The sequence below is a fragment of the Pelobates fuscus genome, chromosome 5 (genome assembly GCF_036172605.1).
Source record: "Pelobates fuscus isolate aPelFus1 chromosome 5, aPelFus1.pri, whole genome shotgun sequence".
Taxonomy (NCBI): domain Eukaryota; kingdom Metazoa; phylum Chordata; class Amphibia; order Anura; family Pelobatidae; genus Pelobates; species Pelobates fuscus.
In genome coordinates, this window is record NC_086321.1 from 273,923,259 (window position 1) to 273,945,996 (window position 22,738).

The following is a 22,738-nucleotide window of genomic DNA, read 5'->3' on the forward strand; positions in this document are numbered from 1 at the left end:
TTTTTATATAAGTTTTTTTAAAGTCAATAACATTAATTTTGCCAGCCTTGGTTGAACGAAAGATTGTATTTACTACGCTGGGCAAAGTAGTTGTGCCTGAAGTTTGAACATTTTGTATAGTTGGTGATTTGAACAGAATAAGTTATCTCACAATTTGCGTACTGTATATGCCTCTGAGCTTCTATAGTTAAAGGAACACTATAGTCACCTAAATTACTTTAGCTAAATAAAGTAGTTTTAGTGTATAGATCATTCCCCTGCAATTTCACAGCTCAATTCACTGTCATTTAGGAGTTAAATGACTTTGTTTGTTTATGCGGCCCTAGCCACACCTCCCCTGGCTATGATTGACAGAGTCTGCATGAAAAGAAAACTGGTTTCACTTTCACACAGATGTAATTTACCTTAAATAATTGTATCTCAATCTCTAAATTGAACTTTAATCACATACAGGAGGCTCTTGCAGGGTCTAGCAAGCTATTAACATAGCAGGGGATAAGAAAATCTTAATTAAACAGAACTTGCAATAAAGAAAGCCTAAATAGGGCTCTCTTTACAGGAAGTGTTTATGGAAGGCTGTGCAAGTCACATGCAGGGAGGTGTGACTAGGGTTCTTAAACAAAGGGATTTAACTCCTAAATGGCAGAGGATTGAGCAGTGAGGCTGAAGGGGCATGTTATGTACACCAAAACTGCTTAATTAAGCTAAAGTTGTTCAGGTGACTATAGTGTCCCTTTAAGAAAATCATATATGCATTATTTCTAGGGACAGTTTCTTATTATGAAATAATAATAATTTAAATTAAGTCAAATAAAAAGGTCTCTTTAAGCACCACAATTACTTTACATTATTGCAAAGTGTATGGTGTGGAGAGTACTCTGCACCCACTCCCAATCTTGAGATAACTTATAATTGCAGGACTTAATAATAACGTAACGATCTCTGGTTATAAACAGTCACCCAAAATGTCTGTCAGACAGACAGATTTCTCAGTTCTTGGCATCAGTAAATGTATTTTAAGGAACACTTCAGGCACCATAACAACTTCAACAGAATGAGTTTGTTATGGAGCCAGGAGGTGCCAAGTGCTGACTTACCTTTAGGGGTTAAACCACGCATAAACAGTTTAAACCCAAAGACAGCACTGTTTAGCTCTGCCCATTCCCGTCCGCTTCTCTGATTCTTGAAACAAGGAAGCCTCAGACAGCCTAGTACATGGGCACCGATGATTGGCTGATGCTCTAAGCCAAGCAGTAGTTCTCCATTCACAAAATGGCTTGCCCCGTCCAAGGCCGTCTGAGGCTTCCAGTTTCGAGAATTAGAGAGATGAGGACGGGCATGGTAGACCTGAACGGGGCTGGTTTCAAGACTTTAAGGGTTAAAATTTTTGTGAACAGTTTTACTCCTAAAGGTAAGCCATTGCAAGGGACCTCTTGGCACCATAACAAGTTCATTCCGATAAAATTGTTTTGGTGCACAAGGTGTTACAGAAATCTGTATAACCAGGCAACTGTCTGCATTATAATGGAAAAACATGCAAAAAAACGCTGCTTTGACAACTTCTTAATGTCATTGATTCGAGGACTAGAATTCCTCCAAGCGAAAGGTCATTTTAACAAATAAAATGTAATTTCCCAGAAACCCAATTTTCAGTGTCTGTAGCAGCCAGCAGAGAATGTCTGCCTGCTAAAGTTTTGCAGTAATTTTTCAATGAAAAGTACAGATAAGAAAATCTCATTCAAGCATAAATTAGAATTTTACTGCCAATTTCTAAAAGACTGAAATAAGGTTGAGAAAAAGAAAATGATTTTTTTTAAATTTAGATGAAAGGCAGGATTGTAATGATGATTATTGTCATATTGTCAAAAAGCAACAAAGAAAATCAAAACCATGAGACAGCCTTTCACTTTCAGGTAAAAACCATATTTTAATATAATCAGATAAAAATAGCAGTACTTGTGAGCGCCGCATTATGAATATTTAATAGTAACTTAGAAACAGGATCTGGCAATGCTTGCATATGTCAACTCACAGATAGCTTTATGGCTGTGGCTTTATAATTGTCACTTAGGTAATATTAAGAGCTGTTTGTTCTTTTTTAGACACTACCCAAGTCTCAACTCATTGCCCTTGCCTACAAAGTCAGAATACGTTGGTGTTCCAAATCTCGAACTAATACTTTACAATGCCATATCAAAGATTCATTATTAAAGGGACAATCCACTACTCAAAAAACTACTCAGCAATGGAAGCTGAGGCAGCATCTAAAAAAATAATAATAATGTTTAGTAGATGTACCTCAAGTAAAAAAAATTGTGTGCATTTAATTATGATTTTTCTCATTGGGGGTTTATCTAAAAGCAGTTTGTTTTTTCTTGTCTGCTGCCTTTGCAAGCCCACCTCATCTAAATTAGTACAGTATTTCTGTGCCTGTCCAAACACAGACATACCAATACAGTCCAATGAGAAGTTTTGGCAAGGCAAGTACAAGGCAAGTGGTTAATTGCCTGCATCTTGAGATTAGCTCCACTGAGCTAAACAACCAGGAAGTAACAGGACCAGTTGTCTGCTTAACAGTCAGGGGATGTAACAAGGTTAATTTATAAAAGCGCCAATGTCTTTTAAAATCAGAACCTTTTGTAAAATAAAAAAAGAGGACACACTCTTCACACATTCAACAATTCAGCCAGGGTTGGCCTCAGGCCATTAAGCGCCCTGTGCAGGAAATCTTCACAGCACCCTCCAATCCTCCCTAGTCATACACCTTCATCCATGTATGTGTGTGTGTGTAGAGGGGTGTAGTGTTTGTATATAGGGGATTTATTAAATGAATAATAATTTAAAAACAAATATTAATTCCCCCCTTCCCTGTTGTTAACTTGCAGTAAGAGAAGAATGCGGATCTATGGCATTCCAGTGTGCTGCGAATCAGGTCTGCCCCTTCACCGGGTGCGGACTATTAGTAACTGTCTCGTTAGCGCAGGCATTTACAGTGTCAGAGCTTTCCTCTGGTAATTCACAGCAACAGTCTCATTAGCCGGAGCTCAGAAGACAGCTACTTATGGTCTGCAGCCGGCAGAAGTGCAGACCAGAGGTGCCAGGCTGACTCCCCTGCATTACAGAGGGGCAGACTAAGTATGTCACATAATACTGTGACACACAGTTACAGGCAGACAGTCACACATGCTCAGTTACAGGCAGACAGTCACACACACAGTTATAGACAGACAGTCTCACACACACACACAGTTACAGGCAGATAGTCACACATGCTCGGTTACAGGCAGACAGTCACACAGACACACACTCAGTTATAGACAGATAGTCACACAGACACACACTCAGTTACAGGCAGGCAGTTACACACTCAGTTACAGGCAGGCACTCACACGCACAGGCAGACTGAAACATACACTCAGTTATAGGCAGTCACACACACAGGTGCTGTCATACACACAGTTGCAGTCATACACACAGTTACAATCACACACACAGGCACATACACACAGGAGGACAGTCAGACACAGTCACAGATACAGGCACACACACAGTTACACACACAGGTATACAGTCAGTAACAGTCACACACACAGGCACAGTCACATTCAGACAGTCACACACACACACAGGCAGACAGTCACACGTAGAGTACAGTCACACAGACACGCACGCACAAAATCAATTACCTCTTTCCATTATGACTGGAAGTGAGGAGTGGAGGCAGTGCAGCTCCTGTAGCCTAGTTGTTGAGGAAGCAGGGACTCCTTCCTTCTTACCCCTTCCTGTGCAGCAGTTACCAAGAGCTTCTGGGAGCTTTAAGCTCACCCCTGCTGCCATTTTAGTCCCGCCTCCTCCACTCAGTAAGCCCCCCCTGCCGCTCAGTAAGCCCATTTCACGCTGCCTTGCTCTTTGCTTTTATAGTGGAAAGAAAATGAATCCTCCACTCGGGCACTTGTTTTCACTCCCCCTGCACTCCTGTCACCCGGCCATGTGTGTGCTGTCTCGGCCACATGGCGCCCCATGCTCCATGGCGCCCTGTGCAGCCACATAGCATGCACACTTCTAAGCCCGGCCCTCAATTCAGCAAGCTAAAGTACTTTATGGGTCTCATGAGAACATTACCCAGAGCATAACATTTCCTTTTTACCATAGTGCATCCTGCTACCATCTCTTTTCCCAGGTAAACGACAAACACACACCCAGTCATTCCCCTGATCAAAAAGAAAATGTGATTCACCAGATGATGCAACTTTCCAATATTGCTGCATGGTCCAGTTCACTTCCCCATGTAACGTCTCAAATCATTGCACGTTCTCTCACCTAAAAATGAGCACATCCTGACATACAATTAAAATACTAAGAATGCAATTTTCAAATAAGAGCAAAATGCATATCTGTCTCCGGGGGCGCTGCAGGGAAAAATATTTGAGATTAGTTTGGATGTGTCGGAACTTCACCTTATTGGTATACAGAAGTTAATTGTTGGTATTTAGTAGTTGATTATTTTTTATTTGCAATTGGTGCTTAGGCGCAATTCTGGTTGGGTGATTGTGACTGCTATACAGGTCAAATTCCCGGAGAAGGATTAGCTGTCTAGAGGGACTTCAGGATCATTAGGTGCTTAACTGACGCTGGACGTCCTCACGTTATGCATGGTTACATCAAGCATTATGTCAAACCCCATAAAAAAATCATTATACTATACTGTACTATACTATACTATATATATGTGAGAAAACCTAATGCACTTTAGGTCTCCCTCCCCGGCTGACATCTTCTTCTAATTTAGTTTCTGAATTACAATCTCAATATGGAAATTGTGCGTCCAGAAAAAAAATCTAGTTGCTACAAAAAACAGCACGGCTAGTCTGAGTTTTCTCGCCACGCACAGGTCTTAGCATTACTCATTTTGTTGGATGATTTCCATTTTGTTTGCCAATTTTGGTGGGGTTTAGTCAAAACAGATATTCTAAAGCCATGCAAAGCATCGTGGAATCTACCTTTTGGCCACCCCTGCTCCTTTTTCATGCTGTTGATTATGTAAAACTGCAATAAAATGCCAGTAGTCAAGACTTGAGCTTCACTAAGAACCGAAATGTTTACGATAACTCCAATTTAGAAACTTTAAATTCGTGCTGTAAAATGTTTTTTTAGCATTCATTTACTCTGGAGGTGTTGCGGCAAAGGTACAATTTCCTTGCATCTATCATAGGAGACAAGAAGGGGATTCAATATTTTAATATAGTCAGTCTATTAATTTCTTTAAATTATTTTTCTAGATGAAATCCAGATGTAGATTCCCATACAAAGTGTTTAAAGGAAGGTAAATGCTCAATAAATAAAAACAGAAGCACTATAAGGACATGTCTGGATGCCTTCTTGGCAGCAGAAAATTGGCTGAAAAGTAAACGTGTCACGTGGACTTGTAAATATAGCGTACTGTTTTATATGTGGTCACTACAAGGCTCAGACTCAAGCTCAAGAGCCACCTCCAGATCTTCTAGCAGACGAGCAGATGCAGAAGCCGACTTAGCAGCCAAGGTAGAGCAGGCAAAGGCAATGCAACAGATGCATGAGCAACATGCTAAGCTGAACAAACTGGAGAGTGAATTAAAACTTAAAGAGGCACATGCTTTAAGAAATTAAACTGAAGTTGGATGAGGAAAAGACAAGGCTACACCACCTTCAAGCAGAAAATGAAGTCAAGGTAGCAGCGGCACAAGTGAAAGCTTACAATGCCTATGATGGTCTTGAAAATTGTGAGCAGAAGACAGACCACAAGGTGCAATACCTCTGCCAAAATAATGAACCTCAAACCTCATTGAATCCACAAGCTGTGCCATATCATCCTTCAAATACACCACTTGAGGTGTCAAGACCACAAGAAGAGATTAAAAACAAAAGTATTCTGATATCCAAAAATTGAATATACAGAGGAAAAGAGGGAGTAAGACAAAAATGGAAACAGCTCTAACTGGAAGAGTATAGGGATTCACCAAAAACCTATAAGAACACAAACTGAAAATAGCACTATATGATATAGTGCAAGGAATCCAAGAGCTGTATAATAGATTCAAAGTATATAATAAAATATATATATTTTTAGACACAATAATATGTTCCCTAGATACAATATATACGGTTTGTGTATCTTAATCCCTGGTTTGAAGAAATAACACAGTGTAAATGATACCAAATAATATACTTTTATAAGAAAAAATATTAAAATAATGTCCATTTGTAATAAAGCATACCAGTATGTGGAACTGGTTGCTCAAAAGTAATATAGTCAACGTATCGCCAGAACCACTAATAAGATAAAACTGGAAATATAAATGAAAAACAGTTTATTACAAGTTAAAAAATAAACCTAAAAATCTATGCACAAAAATATAACCAGTCTATTACAGGTCAAAAAAGCAAGAAAACCTTAACTTCCACCCGTGATGGATGAAGATACTGTTAGTGAATTCGTCCTCTGGATCCTGACCGCCGGTGAGGACGGCGTGCGTTTCAAGGTGCATTCCACTACGGACCTCACTCTTTGGTATGTCTGGAATCCAAAAATGGATGGTAGTTTCTTTCGACTGGACCTTGGCTGGCAGTGGTTGTGCTTCTTGTATTGTCTGACACGTTTCGTATGTGTAAAACCCTACTTCTTCAAAGACTGTATAACTAGTACAACGTGGGTGGTTCTTATATATCTAACAAATAAATTGGTAATTAAGAAAAATTTGCTATTTCTAATTACAGAAGGTGAAAAACATAACTTAATATGCATTAGGACATTGCAAATAAAACAATAATATCATAATAAATCAACCATTATACAATTTATTGTCTTAGTTAAAAAATAATATATTTATTTTTATTTTTACTTATAACAAGATATTTCCGATTTTAAGTTGCACAATTTATGACTCAAAATGTTATTAAAAGCGATAAAACATCTATATAACATATATGGTTTGTTTTCACTCGGTTCATAAACCCCGATCTATTTCATACATAAACGTTCAGTTATTCTAATTTAAGACAAGTCTATTGCAGTGATTGTAGCACATTGTGGCTCTATATAGATACGATCACTGCCATAGACTTGTCTTAAATTAGAATAACTGAACATTTATGTATGAAATAGATCAGGGTTTATGAGGGGGCCTTAGAAATTGACTTTCTTGAAAGAAATGAGGACAAGTACGTGTCTCAAGATGTCGTTCACTTTGTGCAGTTTCTCTCTAAAACCATAATGAAAAGAAAAGCTGGACACTCTGAGATGCCGTTACCCTTCAAAGAAAACAGTCAACTGGCACTACCCAACAATAAAAGGCTGCCCATTGTTCGACTTCATCTAAAGAAAAATATGAAGGCCAACAAACCGTACCATGAACACTACACTGCATTCATGGAAGAAATTATCAGAAAAGGTGATGCAGAAACAGCCCCTTTCTTGTCAGAGGAAGAGACAGTGTGGTACATCCCACATCACTGGGTCTGTCACCCCAAGAAGCCAGACAAGTTAAGATTTGTCTTTGATTGTTCTGCAAAGTTCCAGGGCATCTCACTAAATTACACTTTACAGACAGGTCTCGACCTGATAAATTCTCTAGTGGGAGTTCTGTCGCTTCAGGAAGGAAGCAGTTGCTGTGATATGCGACATTGAAAAGATATTCCATCAGTTCACTGGAAATGCGCAACCATTTAAGGTTCCTTTGGTGGGAGAGCGGTCAGTTGGAAACAGAACCCAAAGAGTACAGAATGGCAGTTCACCTTTCGGTGCCAGCTTCTCTCCAGAATGTGCGATCTTCAGTCTTAAGTATCTTGGACGACAACACAAGGCAGGTTATCCCTCAGCATCAGCCTTTATTGAGAAGAACTTTTGTGTCGACGACAGCCTAACTAGTGTTTCAACAGTCAGTGAAGCTACAAATCTGGTAATCGAAGCGCAAGAACTATGCAAGAATGCCGGCTTACGATTGCATAAGTTCATATTTAGTTTAACAATGAAGATGACCTGTCTTTGTGTAGCTTCATCAGAAAGAGCAACAACCAGTGAACCTCTCAAACTTAACCCAGACTCAACACCAGAAGGACAAGTGCTTGACATTCAGTGGGCAATTGAAAACGACACTTTCAGTTTCAGCGTTGACATAAAGGATCAACCCTCAACTCGTTGTGGTGTCCTGTCAGTGGTGTCCTCCCTTTATGAACCTCTAGGGTTCATAGCTCCTTTTATATTGAGTGGCAAATGCATTCTCCAAGAGTTTTGCCGCAGGGGCATCAGTTGGATGAAGCACTTCCTGAGACTGTAGGCCCACGGTGGGAGACCTGGAAGAGTAGTCTGCAAGCCTTGAAGGAAATCAAGATACCCAGATGCTACCATCCTCCAGACTTCAGTAACACAGTGAAGGTGGAACTACATCACTTCTCAGATGCCAGCATCTGTTCTTATCATACGTACAAGAATGAAAGAGGTCAAGTCCATTGCAGCTTTGTAATGGCCAAAGCAAGAGTTGCGCCGATGAAGATTGTGAGCATCCCAAGGCTTGAACTCTCAGCTGCAGTCACCACAGCAAGGTTGAGTGTCATGTTGAAGACAGGACTTGAGATAGAAATTGACGAAGAATTCTTCTGGACAGACTCCCAGGTAGTTTTGGCCTACATCAATAATTAAGCGAGAAGATTTCACGTCTTTGTAGCCAATCGTGTTCAACTCATAAGAGAGATTACAGATCCAACTCAGTGGCATTGTGTGGATATAGCACAAAACTCAGCCGACCATGCATCCAGTGGTTATCACATAGCAGAGATTTCTCCCTAAAGCTGGTTATCTGGGCATAGTTTCTTATGGAAATCTGAAGTACTCGCATCTCCAAGCTCTTCAGCAGAGCTGATTGTAGGCGACCCTGAAGTTAAACCCCTTGCATCACAAGTCATATGACTAAATCATATGAACAAGCTTTCCAGTTGGTTAATGCTCATTAAAGTGATTGCAAGATTCAAGAGAATAAGATTTAAGACACATCACTGCAGCAATCCTGTGACTGTTGAGGAATGTAGGAAGGCTAGGGAGGTAGTTAAACAGCACATTTTCCCCCAAGAGGTAAAACTTCTTCAAAGAGGAGATAGTCTTCCAAGTTCAAGCCCTCTTGGTTACCTTGACCCCATTCTGGTTCAAGAACTTCCTCGTGTTGGTGGAAGACTGTCAAGCACCCAGTCATCCTCCCAAAAGAAGGGCACATTATCCACTTAATCCTGCCCCACTACCATGCAACCACTTGTCACCGGTGTCTCAGCCAAACTTTAACAGAACTCAGAGCAAATGGATGGTGTGAGCAAGTCAGTTGCCAAGTTAGTACATAAATGTGTACAGTGTCGAAAGTTCTGGCGCCGCACAGAGGAGCAGTGCATGTCAGAGCTCCCTGAAGAATGTGTATAAGTTTTAGCTCCCTTTACATACTGTGGTATAGACTGTTTCGGTCCCTTTATCATCAAGCAAGGTCGTAAGGAGTACAAGAAGTATGGACTCATCTTCACATGCTTCTCCTCACATGCAGTCCACATTGAGATGCTCAAAGATTTATCTACAGATTCCTTTATCAATGCCTTAAGGTGTTTCATCAGTTTGAGAGCCGTTCGCCAACTCCACTGTGACCAAGGCACGAACTTCATAGGAGCAAAGAACGAACTTAAAGAAACTCTGAAGCAATGTGACTCCAAGGCAAAAGAAGCTTTCCTAGCTGATAAATAGTGCGAGTTTATCTTCAATGCCCCCTCTGCAAGTCACGCAGGTGGAGTCTGGGAACGTCAAACTAGAACCATTCATAATGTGTTAAATGCCACAATTGCTCAATGTTCAAGTAGACTAGATGATACTTATCTTAGAACACTATTTAATGAAGCCTAGATGATACTTATCTTAGAACACTATTTAATGAAGCCATGGCCGTTGTTAAAGGAACACTTTAGTCACCTAAATTACTTTAGCTAAATAAAGCAGTTTTAGTGTATAGATCATTCCCCTGCAATTTCACTGTTCAATTCGCTGTCATTTAGGAGTTAAATCACTTTGTTTCTGTTTATGCAGCCCTACCCACACCTCCCCTGGCTATGATTGACAGAGCCTGCATGAAAAAAAAACTGGTTTCACTTTCAAACAGATGTAATTTACCTTAAATAATTGTATAACAGGAGGCTCTTGCAGGGTCTAGCAAGCTGTTAACATAGCAGGGGATAAGAAAATCTTAATAAAACAGAACTTGAAATAAAGAGAGCCTAAATAGGGCTCTCTTTACAGGAAGTGTTTATGGAAGGCTGTGCAAGTCACATGCAGGGAGGTGTGACTAGGGTTCATAAACAAAGGAATTTAACTCCTAAATGGCAGAGGATTGAGCAGTGAGGCTGCAGGGGCATGTTCTATACACCAAAACTGCTTCATTAAGCTAAAGTTGTTCATGTGACTATAGTGTCCCTTTAACAGTGGTCCTTTAACTGTTGATGGAATCAACGACCCCAAAGCACCAGAACCTCTAACTCCAAACCATCTCATCCTGATGTAATCTAAGGTTGCATTAACCCCAGCTGGGAAGTTCGTAAAGGAAGATGTATATGCAGCAAAAAGGTGGCGTAGAGTTCAGTATTTAGCAGAATAGTTCTGGACTTGGTGGAAAAGGGAATACCTTGTGAACGTTTTCGCTAGACAGAAATGGTACACACCTCAACGTAAAGTAAATGACATGGCTGTAATCAAAGAAGATATGTTTCCAAGATGCCAGTGGCAGCTGGGATGTGTGATCAAAACTACAATAGAAAATGATGGTATAGTTCGTCGTGTCAATGTGTTAGTAGGTGACAGAAGATTGCAAGAGAAGAAGGACTACACATCAAAATCTTCAATTATTGAATGTCCTATTCAAAAGTTAGTGGTTCTTATAGAGAGTAAATAATTTCTCAGCTTTAGTGATCCACGAGCACACTACCACACAATACAGTAGCCAATTACAGAGGTACCTATAAGCTAAATTGTTGACAACTCCTGTTCATAGCGGCCCATTGTTATGTTCTCTTATATTCGTCATAACATAATTTGGTGGGAGTGTAAATGTCCGCTTATAACGTTAAATCTTTGTACCGCACTGACTGCCTCAGACGGAACCTTTCTGCCTTCCTCTTGTTTCCCCGGGGGAATGTTTGATCATCAGACCCCTCCTTCCTCTAGTTCTGGTGGCAAAAGCTCTCTGTGACTCAGAATTCAGAAGCAAACCAAACTAGCAGCACCTCGTGGAAAGGCGATTGCTATCAAAGTTTTTCTAAAGTTTAAAGTTGCACCCCTTGGCAAGCGGAGCGAGGTACGCTATAAAAGTACAAAATAAAGTGTAAAATCTTTCACTATATCATAAATATATAAAAAAAATATATAAAAAAAAGACCGCTACAGTCTGTAATGAATGCTGCAGCTAGACTGATTTTCCTATCCAGTCGGTCCTCTCACACCTCGCCCCTCTGCCAGTCCTTACATTGGCTCCCTGTATCCTATCGGAGTCAATTCAAAGTGCTAACCCATACATTTAAAGCACTGAACAATTCCAGCCCCTCTTATATCTCTTCACTGATCCAGAGGTATGCCCCTCCTCGTACCCTCCGCTCTGCCCGCGACCACCTCCTGACCGCTGCTCGCACCCGTACGGCCAACTGGCGCTTGCAGGACCTCTCACGGGCGGCTCCTCTCCTTTGGAATAACTTGCCTACTGCCATCAGACTCTCCCCTAGTCTTCAATCATTTAAGAAGGGCCTTAAAACCCATCTCTTCAGGAAAGCGTATGGCCTCCCAGAGTAATCTCTCCCTTACATACCTGTCTCTTGCTCTCTCCTATGGGATAGTGCTTTGCTCTCTTCTCCAGCTCTGCTTCACTCCTACCTGATATTTCCTATCCTAATGTTTCTAATATCCCACCTCCTATAGACTGTAAGCTCATTTGAGCAGGGTTCTCTTCAACCTATTGTTCCTGTAAGTTTTCTTGTAATTGTCTTATTTATTGTTACATCCCCCCTCTCAAAATATTGTAAAGCGCTACGGAATCTGTTGGCGCTATATAAATGGCAATAATAATAATAATAAACAATTATTCAATGCAATGAAGGAATCACACCAATTCCACTGTATAGTGTTCAAGTACGTATTAAGTGCTCAGACAGTGAATGTATATTTATATATAACTTTCCTTCTAGTAATGGATATAACCCAAAGATCTCCTCAAATCTTCCACAAATATACAGACAAAAATAGGGTAAATCCAACTAGGGGGAGATAAAAAGATACATAGTGCAACTCTGTAGAACCCAAATTAGGTATTTTTTTGTGCCAGTGGGTCACTCACACTTTTGCTGGATAATTAGGGCATTCAGTAATCACTGGAGATCTCAGATGGTATCTTTTTTTTTTTTTTCAATAGCTGATATTGCAGGTCTCAGCAGCATGTAAAGCAAAGTGCATCCAAAATGAGATGGAGATAAATAGAAGTAAAGTATAAAAAATATTTATTACTTACACAGAAGTAAGAATCAATCTGCATAAAATCCAAGTAAAATCTGTCCACAATCGATAGCATATTCAATATGTGGTCTTACCAGTGATTTCTAAAGAGTCAAAATGATATTCTCATCCCGAGAATGAACTTCCTTATTCATCCATAACAATACCTTACTGGCCTTAGCCACTGCTGATTGACATTGCACCGTGTTGCATAGATTGTTGTCTATAACAATTCCCAAGTCCTTTTCATGTGTTGTTAGCCCTAATTTGCTTCCATTAAGGGTATACGTTGCTTGTGCATTCTTTACGTCAAAGTGCATAACTGTATTTTTCAACATTCAATTCATTTTATAGTGTTTTTGAAAGTTACTGGGTCAGGTATATGGCTGTTTTTTTCACATTGAAATTTGCCAGATTGGTTATGTTGCCTTTGAGAGCGTATGATAGCCCAGAAATGAGAAATACCCCCATGATGGCATACCATTTGCAAAAGAAGACAACCTAAGGTATTGCAAATGGAGTATGTTCAGTCTTTTTTTAGTAACCACTTAGTCACAAACACTGGCCATTTTTAACAAACAAACAAATATAAAAGCTAACTTTGGCCAGTGTTTGTAACTAAGTGGCTACTAAAAAAGACTGGACATACCCCATATTGAATACCCCGGGTTGTCTACTTTTCAAAAATATATGGTTTGATAGGGGTAACTTTCATTTGCCGGCTAAAATGTCCCAAATAGGAAAACTGGAATACGCACCCCCAAAATAAGGTCTTTTAGCCCCCAGAGAACCCGACACACCTGTACATGGGTGGTATCAGGAGATGTTGCTAAACACATATTGCAATGTTCTCTGGCAGTAACCCTTAAAGTTCTCAGTACACTTATTCTTAAATTGCTATATGTGTTAAGAAAATCACCAATTATAATTTATTTTTTTATTTGGCATAAATTGGTGGTAAAATGGTTACATGAAAAGAGTCAAAATACCCCAAGTTTAATACCTTAGGTTGTCTTCTTTAAAAAATATATACACGTAAAGGATTCAAGGATTCCTGACAGATATCAGTGTTACAATGTAACTTGCGTTCATTTTGAAAAAAAAATATTTGGAAATCGCAAAGTGCTACTTGTACTTATAGCCCTATAACTTTCCAAAAAAGCTAAGAACATGTTAACATTGGATATTTCTAAACTCAAAGTTTAGAAACTAATTAGCACCAGTGTTTTTTGACGGTTGTAGATGTGTAACAGATTTTTGGGGTCAAAGTTCGAAAAAGTGTGTTTTTTGAAAAAAAATGTCATCAACATGTATAAAAAAATTTTATAGTCAATTATATGATATGATGAAAATAATGGTATCTTTAGAAAGACCATTTAATGGCAAGAAAAACGGTATATAATTTGTGTGGGTACAGTAAATGAGTAAGAGGAAAGTTACAGCTAAACACAAACACCGCAGAAATGTGAAAACAGCCCTGATCCCCAAAATTGAAAAGCGGTCTGGTCACTAAGGGGTTAAAGGAGATGCAAAGTCCCTTTGTTTTGTTTGTCTTAAGTTAACACTTTAAATATTATATTTTGTAACTTGATGGCACATTATGTTGGTATCTAAATTTGATAAACCAAAATATGATAGAGGACTCAGGTTACAAGATCTGCAAAATTACAACATGGCATCATTAGTCAGACAAATCATTAGTTAGATAATTTCAACAAACATACTTGTAGATATTACCTCTGAATCAACATTTTCAGTGTCTCTTTTATCTTTGTCTCTCTTACACACATCTATATTATTATATGAGACATACAGCATCCCTCAATCTATAACAGGAGCAAATACATAATACATTCTCCAGCGTTGTCTGCTCTTGACAGGCATGTAGACAAGGTGAATCTCACTCTAGTGGTGAGGGTAAGCCTCAGTAAGGGGAGGAGAAACTTGAGTTTCTTTTTTTTTTTTTTTTTTTATTAAAAATGTTTTGTTTTTTAAAATATTTGCCCATCAGCCTCTATCCCCCTACAGCCCTACCCCCCCCTCCCCCCCGCCCACATACAACAGCCCTTACACTAAAGCTCTAATCTCCCACACCACAGCTCCTATCTCCTGCCAACAACAGCCCCTATGCTTCAGTATACTCCAATCTGCATGTCCCCCATACATTACAGACCCTGTCCCCCCACACTGCAGCCTCTATCTCGCCCAGGGCCGGATTTAGATGAAAAGAGGCCCTAGGCTATTCCACTTATGAGGTCCTTTCACCTCCCATTTTTAAGTTTGTAAATTACATGAGAGACAATAAAATACATAATTGTGATATATATCAATATGTTAAATGAAACATGTTGTGATTGGTACTAACCTTTATAAAAAATGTGGCACGGATAATAAATAAAAAAAAAGTCAAGATGAGGAGAGGGGGGCGTGATGAGGAGGGGGGGTGATTGTGAGAGTAGGGGTGATTGTGAGAGGGAGGGGGTGATGAGGAGAGGGGGGTGATTCTGAGAGGGAGGGGGTGATGAGGAGAGGGGGGGTGATTGTAAGAGGGAGGGGGTGATGAGGAGAGGGGGGTGGTTGTGAGAGGGGGGTGATTGTAAGAGGGAGTGGGGTGATGAGGAGAGGGGGGTGATGAGGAGAGGGGGGTGATTGTAAGAGGGAGGGGGGTGATGAGGAGAGGGGGTGATTGTGAGAGGGTGGGGGTGATGAGGAGAGGGGGGGTGATTGTGAGAGGGAGGGGGGTGATGAGGAGAGGGGGGTGACTAAAAAAATTGCCTTAAATCCCTGGTGGTCCAGTGGGGGCTGCGTGGTGGTCCGGTGTGGTCCGGTGGCCCTCATTTCCGGTCTGCAGCTCCGCAGAGCTGCAGACCATCGATCCCGCGAGACCCAATCAGAGCGTTGCCGTGGCAACCCGCGGCAACGCTCTGATTGGGCAGTGCACGCGAGATCCATGGTCTGCAGCTCTGCACATTGCAGAGCTGCAGACCGCCGGTCTCGGCGATCGCGGCAGGAGGGGCATTGCAGTCTGCCCCGGGCACCCCCCTAGTAAGCGGCACCTGGGGCGCACCGCCCTCCCCGCCCTCCCCTTAGTACGCCACTGGTCATATCATATGCGTAGAATTTCTCCTTATTTTCGGTTCAGTGTTTTAGTGTTCACTGTTTTTAGAATAGTGTAATTTTAATTTTGCTAACAATTTGAATGTAGGCCCCTCTTGATCTTGAGGCCCTAGGCTAAAGCCTAGTTAGGCTATAGGAAAATCCGGCCCTGATCTCGCCCAATGCTACAGTTCTGATCCCATACATTCTACATTATCTATTGCTTGTATATACAGTGACCTCCAGAAGAATGTTGACAACAAGTTCCTCCAACAGACCAATGGGCCATTAGAGAGCAGAGCTATGATCACAGCCCCACTGGGCCACCAGGAAGCAGGGCCTTGATTAAAGCTCCATTGGGCCACCAAGGAGCAGGTCCATAATCCCATTGTCAGGATACTGAGAGATTCTCAGCAAGCTATAGGTCAGCAACCTAACCAAGAGTCAATGATGGAAAGAATAGACAGACATATTACAGGACCAGGCCAAACTTACAAAAAAACTAAGTAAATGTGAGCAAAGTTTGGTACACTCAGGGCCGGCCTTAGGGGTGTGCGAGCTGTGCGGCCGCACTGGGCGCCATGGAGCAGGGGGCGCCCTGTGGCCGCACAGCTCACACATGGCAGAAGGAAAAAAAAATAAAAAAAAAAAAAAAATTTGCGGAGGGGGCGGAGCTTAGCGTGCGGCGGGGGCGGAGCTAAAATGCCGTCTTATTGCTGCCAGAATCCAGGAGCTGCACTGCCTGTCTGCCTCCAGAAGGAACAGAGGTAACTATGTGATTGTCTGCTTGTGTGTCTGTGTGTTTGACTGTCTGCCTGTGTGTGACTGTGTGTGTGTGTGTGTGTGTGACTGTCTGTGTGTCTCTGTGTGTGTGTGTGTGTGTGTCTCTCTGTGTGTGTGTGTGTGTGTGATAGCAATAGCCAGAGCACTTATTCGTTCACCCAAAGTTCTACTTCTAGATGAAGCCACTTCTGCATTGGACAATGAAAGTGAGAAGGTAAGAACACAGAGTATAATATAAATCCCAGTGAATGGTGAAAGAGATCTATTAGAGCAAAACTGTAATGGCTCTTGTCTAGATTAACACCAAACATTCAGAGTTCCGTTTTTCATGTAGCTGAGTTGTTTTTAATTACTTAAGCAGGTGTAAACACTACAAATTCCTGTGACCCATAGCCTAAAAAAGTTTTTAAAAAACAAAAGAATACTGCTCCATTGCCAAATTGTGAGCTCTAATTAATATATTGATTGCCGTACAAATGTGTAGAGTGAGGAAATACAAAACTGTCAAGTCACTATGATGGATGCCTTTAACAGCACTCCAGATAACCAGATCTATGACAAAATGTCTTTGAAAATGGTTCTCTCAGGGAGTACAGACACTGCCAGATGGGAAGAGTGGAATAATTATGTACATTCCAGATTATCCTCATGCACAATCCCTAGTATGATACTTTAACCAATCCTTCTACACTTCTGTTTAGCTACACAAGGACATTAGATAGGAGAAAATTTAAAAAAAGACTGCTTATCTAATTTTTGTGAAACCCTAGCATATCATAACGAAAACATGATTAGATACCTCAGACTTAAAAATTGTGTCCCTTCATATTAAAACAAATATAAATAAACGATTAAAAAGAAAATTAGGGTTCCCTGACACACCCCCAAAAAAATTTCAAGAGGCCCAACAAGGGACCTCTCCTCTTCATCCACCACCACATTGGCTATAGTGTGAAGAATAATAGAAATAAAGGCTCAAGAGATGCTAAAGATCCAGAGGACCTTACCTCAACAAATCCAATATTTTGAAAGCGGGTTAATATACAACAGTGGATAAGAGTATACTCTTTGGTTAATTGATTTCCTTGCGACTACAGTTTGTTTGTCTGTTTAGAAAAGGTTGGAATGCCTGTTCCCGTTTAGTAAAAAATTGACATCAGGCACTCCAGCAACCTTTTTTCGATTGAGTAGGTTTTTTGGGGTAAATTTTGACAACCACATGCTTTTCTTAGCTTAAATGTTGGTCATCATACATGTAATAGTTAGCATGTACAAGTGCATCCTTTGAAGAAAAAATATATTTTACACAGCAACTTCTACCATGCATTTCTGGGCCCAACTCTTTTTAACACACCCATGTATATTAAATCATCCAGACAAAACATACAACATTTTGCATTGTGGATTAAGAAAGAATAATGGGGTCACAAGAAATTTCAAAACTTCCCTATCCTTTCAGTTAGACTGATCTCAATTATAGAACTGCTGGCCTTTTCCAAATTGACACTGAATTTCATCTGAAATTTCCATTAGCTGTCTATGTGATTGTCTGCTTGTGTGTGACTGACTGCCTGTGTGTGTGACTGTCTGCCTGTCTGTGTGTGTGACTGTCTGTGTGTGACTGCCTGTGTGTGTGACTGTCTGCCTGTCTGTGTGTGTGTAACGGTCTGTGTGTGTGACTGTGTGTGCGTCGCTGTCTGCCTGTGTGTGTGTGTGTGCGTGGCTGTCTGCCACAGTGTGTTTGGATGTCTGCATGTGTGTTTGTGTGTGACTGCCTTCCTGTGTGTGTGGCTGCCTACCTGTGTGTGTGTGTGTGGCGGTCTGTCTGTGTGTGTGTGTGTGTGGCTGTCTGCCTGTGTATGCTACTGACTGGGCAGACTAGATGGGCCGAATGGTTCTTATCTGCCGTCACATTCTATGTCTGTGTGTTTGTGTGTGGCTGTCTGTGTGTGACTGCCTGCATGTGTTTGTGTGTGCGCGTGTGTCAGGGTGTGTGGGAAGGGGGAAGTAGTGGGGGCGGGGGGAACGGGAAGGGGGGGCGCTGTGAAGATTTTTCGCACAGGGCGCCTAAAGGCCTAAGGCCGGCCCTGGGTACACTGGAAAACTGGAATACAGGAACAAGGGAAAAGGCAATGTCCACAGTCAGGGACAAGCTGGGTCTGATATACAGTCTAGGCCCAAGACTCCAAAAAGGCACTGTATAAATGTCAGAAGGGGTTTGTAGTTCATAGTTGCATCAGTTTTGCTCATGCACATTATGCCAGGTAGCATGCCAACTCATTAAGAAAAAAATACTAACATCACAGCTCTTGTCACTTTAGAATAGATGATTTTATTGAACCCACTCCATCACAACGTTTCGACCTACACGGTCTTTGTCAAGCAGTATGTCAAAGACCGTGTAGGTCGAAACGTTGTGATGGAGTTGGTTCAATAAAATTGCCTTGCTTGTACCTTGGAGTGCCTGGACCGTTCTTCTATTTGTTATTCAGCATTTGGTCTCTGGTACTGAGACTGTCCGAGTTGCACCCAGCTACATACTGCTTAAAGGGATAGAGTGCAGTTCCACACCCTACCATAACTACTTTAGAATAGATGATGGCCATAATAGCGCTAGTGTGATCTAGTAATAATGGACGCATACAGATTAAACTGTTTGGCCTGGTTTTCTGAGTGGGTTTTGATGTCAGTGCCTAGTCTGAGAGTGAGATGTCTTTGGTGTGTTATGTTGGTAAGTGCCCTGGTATTATGGCAGAGATTTCTGGAATGTTGGTTAATTCCTGGTTTTGATGTGGGAATGTAAAGGAATTGGAACTATCACTGTCAGCCTTAGATGAATCTGTATCACTATCAGAAGAGGATCTCACACTCAGTTTCACTGAGCTACTAGCAGGGCCATGATCATAGCTCCACTGGATGACCAGCAAGCAGAGGTGAGACCACCAGGCAAGAGGTCATAGGTCATTTAGGGTGCATTTTTTTACATTTTTCGTTTTTTAACAATGTGCACACACAACACACTCAGCTACCCACACAAAGCACCACATATCACTCACAATTACCTACACATCACAACATTCATCACTCATAGCTACCCACACACATCATTTATAGCTACCCACCCATCACTCAAAGCTACCCACACACATCACTCAATACTATGCACACACAGCTAAATCCATTATTTACAGCTAGCTACATACAATTTACTCTCACAAATAATTTGCTTTCACTTTAGGGTGCATTTAAAAAATATATTTTTAGTTGTTTTTTTTAACAATGTGCGCATAGCAACACACAACACACTCAACTATTCACACAAAGCCACACACATCCCACACGGACTGCCACATACATCATACATACAGCCAACTCATACACAGACCAAACACATACATCTCACACATGTACCACACGTACAGCCACTCATACACAACACAAACACAGTCAATCCCTGCGCACACACACAGTCTTTACATGCACACAACTCACTGTTTTGATTTGTTGGATTAAAAAGACACTAGTGCAATTTGAGTGTTTAACCCCTTAAGGACGCATGACGGACAGCACTTAACGACGCTAAAATTAACACCAGATTGCCGCGATCTGCGCTATCACAGAGTTAACGGTCCTCCGGTCAGCCTTGGTGTTCGAGGCAGACCGGGAGCACCCGATCGCGCTATCCCTGCAGCTGTGATCGCTCTGACAGGCTGTCAGAGCAAGCACATGTGCTGCAGGGACTTCTGATCCGCCTCCCTGCTCTTCCGTATTCAGTGTGACGTGCAGGGAGACGAATCAGTGATGATCCTCTTCACCCTGTAAAAAAAATAATAATTAAAGTTTATTCCCCTCCCCCCCTACCCTGGCTTTGATATAATTACCCCTTCCCTGCCAATTGATCACTGACTACAGTGTCAATTGGCAGGGACTACAGTTTACTGTGATCTGATTTTTATTTTTAACCCCTGAGGGTTAGGTTTTATTTTTTTTCAACCCTCAGGGGTTAAATGTATTTCATTAATTAATTAAAATATTTTAAAGTGATATATTTAGCTAGCTGGGGTGGATGGAAATTAGTGGGGAAATGGGGAATCTGGTGTTAGGCTAGCTAAGGGTTAACATTAAAAGATTTTTTAAAGGCTTTAAAAAGTAAAAATAACATTTTTTAAAAAGTTTAAAAAATCCCACCCCCCTCCTTTACCCAATCCTAATAAAAAATAAACACCTTCCTTGCCAGTTGATCACAGCCTACAGTGATCAAAATACAGATCACAGTATTATACTGTGATCTGATTTTTTTTTTTTAACCCCTGGGGGTTAACTTTTATTGATTTTTTTTAACCCTCAGGGGTTCAATTCATTTAATTAATTAATATAAATATTTGAAAATTATATATTTTGCTAGCTGGGGTGGGTGGGAGTTATGGGAATCTGGGAATTGTACTGTTAGTGCTGCTTACTGCTAGTTAGGGGTTAACACTAAAAAAAGTTTATTAAAAGTGTAAAAAAAGTTTCAAGAAAGTTTTAAAAAGTAAACAAAATGTAATAAGTAAACAAAAAAAGTTTAGAAACAAGTTTTAAAAAGTTTAAAAAAAACATAAAAAAATGCTCATTACCACTACACCTGGAACATACTAGCGAAAAAATGATCCCACGCTAAGGTTCAAAACATGCCTTTTGAATTACCCCAGGGTGTGTTCTTTAATAAATAGTATGTGTGTGGGGGGAAGTTTGAATAACCAACCAGCTAAACTACTCTGAAATGAAACATGGACACAGCGTAAAACTTCAAAGTTAAAAAAAAACGTAATGGCTGCGTCTCAAATGTGCCCCTTCAACATCCACATATACCTGGCAAAGGTACATACGGGGGTATTGTTGTACCCTGTCATAGCTGAGCAACATATGAAGTATTATACAGTTGTAGCACACATAAAGTTTCAAAATTTATACTGTGCAAACTCACTCTGGCTTTCAAAAAGGCAGAATTTGTTTTTATTACCACTACACTTCGTATAAGCTAGCGGAAAAATGATCACACGCTAAGGTTCAAAATATGTATTTTGAAATACCCTGGGATGTCTTCTTTAAGAAATGGTATGTCTTTATGGGATAGTTAGGATATATAGCCTGCTAAAATACTCCAAAATGGAACCTGGAAACAGCGTAAAAATTCAAAATGGGAAAAAAACTGGTATGTCGGTTTTTAAATGTGCCCCTTCAATATGCACATTTAACTGGCAAAGGTACATACGGGGATATTGCTTACTCAGACGACATAGCTGAGCAACATATGAAGTATTACACAGTCGTAGCACACATAAGGTTTGCAAAATATACTGTGCAAACTCACTTTGTGTGTCAAAAAGGCAGAAAAACACTCCACCCATAGCGCTGGTAATTAACAAATTACGTGACAACCATCTCATGGACAAGCTAACTGCACAGGTCAAACACCACCACGACTTTTCAAAAAGTGTGGGATTTATGGGAACAATACGACAATTAAATCAAGAAACAGCATCGAACAGGGTGGGGTGGCCATCGGCCTTCGGGCTGAGGGTGCACAATATCCCACCAGAGGCCCAACAACATTATACTACCACTAACAGTACTCGGACACGCATGTAGAACTCTCACGAAGATTTAGTCCCAAGACCATTACCTTTTGTTATACCAGACCATTGCCCAAAGGCAAAGCTATGCCTAACAGGAACCACAACTCAAAAAACATGATGGACCACTATCTGGCAAGGAGAGGTTGAATCGACACTGAGGACCACCCAATAAGATTACCTTGGCTCTATGTAGTAAAGTATTGGAGGTACATGAAACCTGCACGACTTCCGCACAAGCCACGACCTCGCTAACAGACCATAACTCATAACCATGACAAAAAAACAAACCAAATGTAGGCGACCAAGGGCTAGAAGCCAGATTAGCTCACAAGTGAGGCATACCAGTGGTATTAACTGAAACAACACTATTGACCAATATTCAGCCTATCCACACAGTTATATCTCACCAAACGTTAAGATAGACATCCCAGATAGTCTCTTCCTTGCTATATGAGTCTATCTTGCGACTCACTCAGCCACTCTAGTATCACTGGAGGGGCCAAAGCTAACAATAACCACAACCTAGTGGACTTTTACTTATCACTAATCTATTTCAACTATCACTCAGACCTTATTGCAAAAGACTTCCTAAATCTACATTTTGCTCATCTCGCTATAACAAAAATGACAACAAAATTATCAAAATATTAAAATATTTTTCAAAATATAAAATAATTTTAAAAGTTTATCTAAAATATTATATGATTTG

At 40.7% G+C, this 22,738-nt stretch overlaps 1 protein-coding gene across 2 annotated transcripts in view; it reads right to left on the minus strand.

Moving 5' to 3' along the window:
- The window catches only part of FRMPD1 (FERM and PDZ domain containing 1), a 210,438-nt gene that overhangs the window by 85,013 nt on the left and 102,687 nt on the right, over positions 1-22,738 (minus strand). The gene's annotated exons all lie outside the window — the stretch shown is intronic.